This window comes from Eptesicus fuscus, chromosome 24, assembly GCF_027574615.1.
Source record: "Eptesicus fuscus isolate TK198812 chromosome 24, DD_ASM_mEF_20220401, whole genome shotgun sequence".
NCBI classification, from domain to species: domain Eukaryota; kingdom Metazoa; phylum Chordata; class Mammalia; order Chiroptera; family Vespertilionidae; genus Eptesicus; species Eptesicus fuscus.
In genome coordinates this window covers 18006203-18014239 of record NC_072496.1, presented here as the reverse complement: position 1 = coordinate 18014239, position 8037 = coordinate 18006203, and positions in this window count along the sequence as shown.

The following is an 8037-nucleotide window of genomic DNA, read 5'->3' as shown; positions in this document are numbered from 1 at the left end:
AAAACCAGACTTCCTCTACCAGACATTTAAGGTTTTCCCTCGGGGCCCAGTCACCCAGGAAAACGTGCTCCTTCTGCGGACTCGGCCCCTCCTCCGGCCCTCCCCTCCGCGGAGGGACAAGAAGAAAGCCCCTTAGAGCGGGTGTACGCCTGTCCCAGGGCACCAGGCAGCCCACTCTCTGGACCCCCTTCCATTTGTTCAGCAGGGCCCCCTACACTGCCGCCAGACCTCAGGGAGCCAGGGCCCTGCCTCACTGTCAGACATCCTGTCCCCGGGTGTCTGCTGGCTTCTCCCCGCAGGGCAGGCTCCATGGATGCCTGCGGACACAGACACAGACCCAGAAGGAAGGAGCTGCCTCCCGCCTTCCATCTCTGCACCTCCATCCGGGAGAGGGGGACCTATGGAATCCGCGTGTGGGCGGGAGAAAGGGGCACATCCGCGTCTGCCAGACTCCTCCTGTCCTGCACAGGACCCCGCAGAGCCCCGCAGGAACCGCCCAGCCACAGCCAAGGGGGCGGCAGCGGGGCCCCTGCCCCCGCCCCGCGACCACGCCCGCCCGGAGCCCCCGCCTGACGCCTTCGCTGAATTCCGAACCCGCACAGACCAGAGGCCCTGAGCCAGGACCCACTTCCTCACTGTGGACTCGGTCAACCCGCTCTGGTCTCCCCGCAGCACCAGGCCGACCGGGCAGGGTCCCCGTGACACCCCTCAGGGCCCCCCGAAGTCCCAGCACCCCACGGAAGCCGGCGAGTGATGGCTGGGGGCCTGGGCGGCCTCGGGGAGCCTGGCGGGCAGGCGGGGACGCTGCTGTGCTGAGCTGGAGGGCAGGTGAGCCCCACCTGGTGGGCGAGCCCCGCCCCGTGTCCTCAGGGCTGAGCTGGGGGTCCCCTCTCCTGGGGAAGAGCCCGCTCCCGTGTCCTGAGGACGGAGACCCGGGCGGCCTGGTCCTCTGTCCCTGTGGGTTGGACCAGCTTTCCCTCTGAGGTTGGCAGATGTGTGAGGCCCTGGGCACCCAGAGCGGGTCTACTTAGCCCTCCAAATACCGTTTTCCAGGCGCGAATTCTCAGCCATGAACACCTGCCGCACGCTGCATGGCCCTTGCCTGCGGCTTCTCTGCCCTCCCCGCTGACCTGTCCGCCAGATTGGCTCCAGCCCGCCACACCACACACGCCATTCCCCCTCCCCACAGCGGCCCAGGCAGGGCCCGGCGCAGGCCCCGAGAGCCCCCGCTGACCAGCTCTCTCTGCGGTCTCCCTGGTCTGTGCCCGGAAAGTGTCCTGTAGACGCACCCTCCGTGGCTCTCCAGCTGCCGGGGGTGTGGGGAGGCCGCGTGCAGCTGGGCATGCGCTCTGGACGTCCAGGGCACACGCTCTCCACGCTGGGGGCACGCGCTCTGACGCACGGGACGTGCACTCTGATACACGGGGCACGCGCTCTGATGCACGGGACGTGTACTCTGACGCATGGGGCACGCACTGTGACGCACGGGACGTGCACTCTGACGCATGGGGCACGTGCTCTGACGCACGGGGCATGTGAGCTGATGCCCTGGGCACGTGCTCGTGCCTTCCTGGCCAGTGGCTGCGGGAGTGGAGCTCTGTGGTCAGGAGGCTGGTGCACGTGGTGACGCCCTGTTGGCCCTGTACGCCCTTTGCTCCGGGCTGAAGGCTCCTGGGTGTGGCCGTGACCGCCTGCCCTGCGGGGACCTGCAGGTAAGCAGAGCCCCAGGGGAGCTTCCCCCACCAGTGCGGGGGGAGGGACAAAGATGTCACCTCAGGCGCCCCTGTGAGTTTCTTTCTCCCGTTTGTCAGAAGCCATGGCTCGGTGGCCCCTCGGGAGTGAGGCTGTCTGTCCACAGGAGTGATGTCTGTGCAGGTCGGGTGTGCTGGGAGGGGAGGGGAGGCTGGTCCTGCACTACTTATCTTGAGGCACCAGGTGGTGGACCTGCTACGGGGCCCGGGGAGACCATGGGACCTGCATCTGCGGGTGCACCGACTTGGAGAACCTGGGCACATGGGGCACCTGGGCAGGGGTGTGCCCTGATCTCACAGAGGCCACCTTTCCTTTCCAGCCCCCAGTGTGCAGGCCTGTTCCCTGGAGGAAACTGGATTCCTGCTGTGGGGGCTGGGGGGGTGAGGGTGGGAGGGTGTGTGTGGTGGCTCAGGCCTCCCTCCTGACCCAGCTTCTCCCTCCTGCCCACAGACCCACCTCTCGACCTGTTCCCACCTTCACAGTGCCTCCATAGGCGCACACAGATACACAGTAGGTCTGTAACTGGGTTAGACCTGCCACCCAGAACAGTCAGGACGGGTTAGCATTAGGACATCCTCACTGTTGGGATAGGCACTGCCCACGACCTGTGTACCGACCTGCGTACCGCTATTTGCACCACCTCTTTATCCTGCTGCACCAGGAACTGCAGTGTCAAACCCACCCGGGTCCTGGCAGGGCCAAGGATATCACTGCTCACTGAGCATGCCTTCAGCACACCTGGCCTGGGCCCAGACAGTGTCCTTACCTGGATGGCAGTATCCCTTCTTCCCATCCGGTGTCTGTTTTGAGAAGGTGATTATTTCACTCAAGAGGTTCATTGAAATAATCAGAGCTGCTTAGTCATTCCCACGGAAGAGCAACCCCCGTGTCGGGCTCTGCAGAGCATCTGGCACACCTCACAGTCCTTGGTGGGTCAAAGATGGGATAAATCACGGAGCCTTAAGTACAGCTGCCAGTGCTGCAAATGATTGCCTTGCTGGAGCATTCGGAGAGCAGGGTCTACAGCAACAATCCTCTGAATCTCATACTTGTTAAAAAGGGTAAAGATTCAGATGACACAGTTCAGAAACCATGAATGACCCGGATAAAACGTCCACTGCACGCTGCTTCTTGGTCGCTTCTTTGGGGAAAACTCTACCTTTACCAGCTGCCCAGCTTCTCTTCCTGACCTGGAAAGTCACATGTTCACCTGCCAGAAATGGGAAGCTCTTGGGAGCCATCAAACGTATTGAAAGCATTGTAGTTCCTGCTTGCCCCTGCTGGCTGTGTGACCACCAGGGAGTGCCCAACATCTCTGAGACGGTTTCTTTCTGCTTACATCAAGTGATTAAACAAAACTTTGTCCTGCCAGTGTAGCTCAGTGGTTTAGCATCATCCCAGGAACGAGGAGTTCGTCTGTTTGATTCCAGTTGAGGCACATGCCTGGGTTGTGGACAGTCCCCAGTGTGGGGCATGTAGGAGGCAGCTGATCAGTGATGTTCCTCTCTCATCAATGTTTCTATCTATCCCTCTCCCCTCCTCTCTCTCTAAAAATCAATAAAAACAAAACAAAAACTTATCCCTGGAATCCTGCACATCCCTTTGCTATTGCTGATTGTGAACAACCAGCATGCCTCTGGCACTCAGTTTTCAAATCTCAAAGATATACACACAGAGGATGCTCCGAGGTCAGGGTTCAAAAGGATTCATATAAAACAGCCTATGGTGAAGGAGCCATCTTCCTGTCATGTTTCTGGAAATTTACTGGGATAGACTTGGGAAATTATAATCTAGATAGAATCTTTTGCAAATCTTGCTTCTGAGATGTTGCCGCCAACTTTCATAATTTTGTCTCCTCTATCCTCCGTACCCTCACTCCAACATACATCTGAGAGAATACACACACACACACACACACACACATACACACACACATATGACACATACATATCTTACATTTTCCCACAATATGCAGCTCACATGTGGGAAATCACCAGGCATTAGTGCACAGGTTCCAATTTCCTATTAAATGAAATTGGGGATGGAATTTATTATATTAACTAAACCAATTTCCATGTGATGACAGTGAAAATTCTGTCTGGCAGCCTGGCTGTCTTTGTGGCGGCAGCATTCCTTCACCAGGCACATCCTGGCTGCCCCTGCGAGAGCACTCCCAATCAAGAAGGCGCGGTTGCATGGCAGTGTCACCGTGCTCTGTGCTGCCAGCTGTGGAATGGGAGCTCCAAGCTGGGGAACAGCTTTGGACCCCCTCACGCCTATTAATGACCTGCATCAGAATGGGATGCTTTCTTTGTCATTTTATTTAGTTTTCCGTAGAGCCAGATTCAAGTTTTGTTCATAAAATCATGACGGTGATAAATGAAGGGGGCACTATAAACCCTCCAAAGCATATAGATTGTAGGCTAGGAACACAACAGCAGGTTTTGCTTATGGAAGGAAATATGTCAACTCTCTAGGTTACAGATTTTTAAACATGTATTTGCTTAATGAAAAGTTGGTACAAGTGTGTGTGTAAAACTCACAGGGTACAAATGGTATAAGGGTACAGTGGAAACCTAAAACTGGTCTCCAGCTCACAAACCTCTGTCAATCGGCAACTAAGGTTATCGATCCTTGTGTGTCCCATGACTTATTTTACAGTGAAGGAAAATAGCACTCAGACCAGCAAAGCGATTAATCAAGCCACACCACTGGTTACTTGCTGTAGCTAGACCACTGGCCCAGGACCTGGCCTCCCCCAACCTAACACATTCTCCCCCATCGTCCATGGCTGTCCACAGGCCCCAGGTGAACTAGAGACATTCTTTTCTTAAAATACAAACTACAACTTTAATAAAACAGAAGGCCGAGGAGAACCTTCAGACACAGTGCTTTCACTTGGATGGATGTTCAATACAGGACACTGGAGATTAGTTCTGAAAGAGATATATAGGAAATCCATTTCAATGGCCTCAGCTTATAGATGAGGAGACTGAGGTTCCAACAAGGAAATAATTTTCCAGCACATTAACGCTGACGGGACCTGTTTGTGTGAACTCCAAGCAGTGCTTCTGACTTTGCAGAGGCGGTCTGGGTTCTTTGGTCATCTCTTGGTCTGCCTGGCTATGTCTGGGCATTATGGCTAAGTTAGAATGGAAAATGCAGGAGCTCACTGATTTCCAAAATGGTTTTATCTATAGGAAGTTGTGAGGACATTTCTAGCTAGAAGATTTGGCATTGAGTGTCTGGAAACCTTGAACTGAGACTGATGTTCGAAAGCAGTAACTCCCACTTGGCTCCTGGAGAAAAGCCTTTCCCGCACCAGCTGACAGTGAGTTCTTAACCGGTCATTACTAAAATGTGCACCAACTTAGTAATCCACACATTAAACCTATATGTTTGTGTTAACTAATGTCACCCCAATAAAATTTAATTGAAAAAAAAGAAATAAATAAAAAACTACCAATAAAAAAAAATAAATAAAAGTTGTACCTTTTATTTTTAAAATAAAGGTGGGAAACGGGTTGCTAGGTATTTGGACATCTTTTGCCTTGTTAGTAGAGCAAGTTATGGGCTTTGGAAAAATAAAGCAATCATGAATCAAGCTTTGAAGAAAAGCTATGTAGTAACAAGTTTCCTCATATCTTTCTAATTTGGGTTGTATTAGACAATGTGATTATAGAGAACAAGAGGAAGATTGACAGTAAGGTGAAAGTTTGAGTAGTGACCCTCCTCCCCTGGTCGGGAAAGATGCTAAGCTTCAAAATGTCCCTGCCTGTGCTACTTCTACAGCCCTTTCTATTTTAAAACTGACAGCCAACTTGGGAGGCAGGAATTCTTACCACACTTTCATTCTAAAGATTATTATAATGAAACTAGAGGCCCGGTGCACAAAATTTGTGCACTATGTGTATGTGTTTGGTGGGGGTGGGATGTCCCTCAGCCCAGACTTCACCCTCTCCAATCTGGGACCCTTTGGAGGATGTCCGACTGCCGGTTTAGGACCAATCCCAAACCAGCAGTTAGACATCCTGTCAGGGCTAGCCTGATGGTTGAACCGGGCTGAGGTAGGGAGGTGGGATTTGAGAAAAGAAAGACAGGACAGTGTGATTCGGGAGGTCCACGGACTCTCGAGAATCTCTGGCGACTTTTATTAGTAATACAGTGCTTTTTAAACATAAGACACTAAGCAGGGAATCACTCACAAGGAAAACATTCTTTTGTTTCTCTAAAATCACTACTGGAGGGATAAGTTGAAGGACAGGTTTCTTGTTACAATAAATCTCACTAACTGGAATACATATTTCTTGGCAAACCATGAAAGTAGCTCTTATCCTACTGATAGCAGTCATATAAACAAACCCTGGGAAAGCTTTGTAGGCAGGGGCTTCTCTCGTTATACTGATTAGTTGCCATCTAAACAGGCCTGGGAAATCTGTGTGGGTAGGGTGCCAGCCTTGCTAGCCCCTACAGGTGCAAGGACCGTGTCATCTTACATCCCGCTCCCCACAACATCCCTCTCACAATTCGGGACTGCTGGCTCCCAACCTGCTCACCTGCCTGCCAGCCTGATTATCCCCTAACCACTCCTCCGCCATCCTGATTGACGCCTAACAACTCCTCTGCCTGCCTGATTGCCCCCAACTGCCCTCCCCTGCTGGTCCAATTGCCCCAGCTGCCCTCCCCTGCTGGCCTGGTTGCCCCTAACTGCCCTCCCTCCTCTGCAGGCCTGGTCGTCCCCAACTTCCCTCCCCTGCTGACCATTTTGTGGCGGCCATCTTGTGACCACATGGGGGCAGCCATCTTTGACCACATGGGGGTGGCCTTCTTGTGCGAGGGTGTGGGGGTCAATTTGCATATTACCTCTTTATTATATAGGACAGTAACATTGTAAGGTATTGTGTCACTACCTCTCTCATTTTCCTGTGTCTTGGGTATGTCTAGTAATGAACATTGAGGCAATAATTACAATGAGGTATTCTCAGCAGTTCTCCACCCTGGGTATTATTTTTGCATTGTCCAATTAATCAACAAATAATTATCAAATGCTTATTATATGCCAGGGTATGTTCTAAGTATAGGTGACTTGAAGGTGAATAAGATAGTCCATATCCCTGCCTTCATGGTGCCTACAGTGTTTTAGGGGAGATGGGCAAGAAATGGTTAAACACAGTAACAGGTGAAATGATTATAGATTGTCAAAGGAGCCCAGAAGAAAATCTGCAGGTTTATGATAAAGAATAACAGAGTGACTCACCTGAATGAGGGAGGACCTCTTTGTGGAAGTGATGAAGCTGAGCCCTGAAGGATTACAAGGAACCAGTGCTGTGAGAAGGAGGGGCAGAATGATCCAGGCAAGGGGAAGGGCGGGTGCAAAGGCCCTGGCCTTGAGTGTGGCATGCCAGACAGAAGCAGGGAGGCTCCTATGGCTGCAACATAGTGAGAAGAGCCAGAGAGAAAGGAAGAGCTAGGGAGTGCCTAGAGGCTGGGTCAGCTGATTGGAGTCTACCCTGGTGTAATGAAGCCATTGGTGTTGGAGCAGGAATGGGGAGCAGTTTCTGTGTGATGCACTCTGTAACCACCCTAGTTGCCATTGAGGTTATTGGCTGAAGATGGAGCTGAATATAAGGAGGAGGCCCTGTCCCCCAGGGACCGCAGCATGCACCAGCCTCACTGTCTTGGACCACACTCTCTGATAAGAGCAGGCTGCTGTGTGGCACTTCTCACAGGTGCAGTTTGAGCCTTCCCAGAGCCCATTCAAATGGTTGGCATTTGAGTAATGAATACCAGAATTGCTGTGTCCAGTATAGCAAGGCATGTCAGAGACCTTTCTGAAATGCAAATCAGCTTGTCTCTCTCCCCTGGTTAAACCCTTCATTGTTGCTGGATAAAGCACACGCTGCCTAGCATGGATGCAAAACCTTTTACACGTGGCTTTGTGACCATTTTTGCTCTTAGCTGAACCACTCCTGCCCCTCATCGTAATCTCCTGTCTCCTGAGCACATTATGTGGTTTCTGTGCCTCAATGTTTCTTTCTGCCTCTTCCTTGCAAAATAACAAACATATGATGTAGCAATATCTTTACCGATATAGCTCCTAGGGCAATGGAAAGTAAGGAGGAAATAAACAAATGGGATTACATCAAAATAAAAGCTTCTGCACAGCAAAAGAAACCATCAACAACACAAAAAGAAAGCCCACTGCATGAGAGAACATATTTGCTAATGTTACCTCCAACATTTACAGGGTACTCATACAACTTAACAAAAGGAATATAAACAATC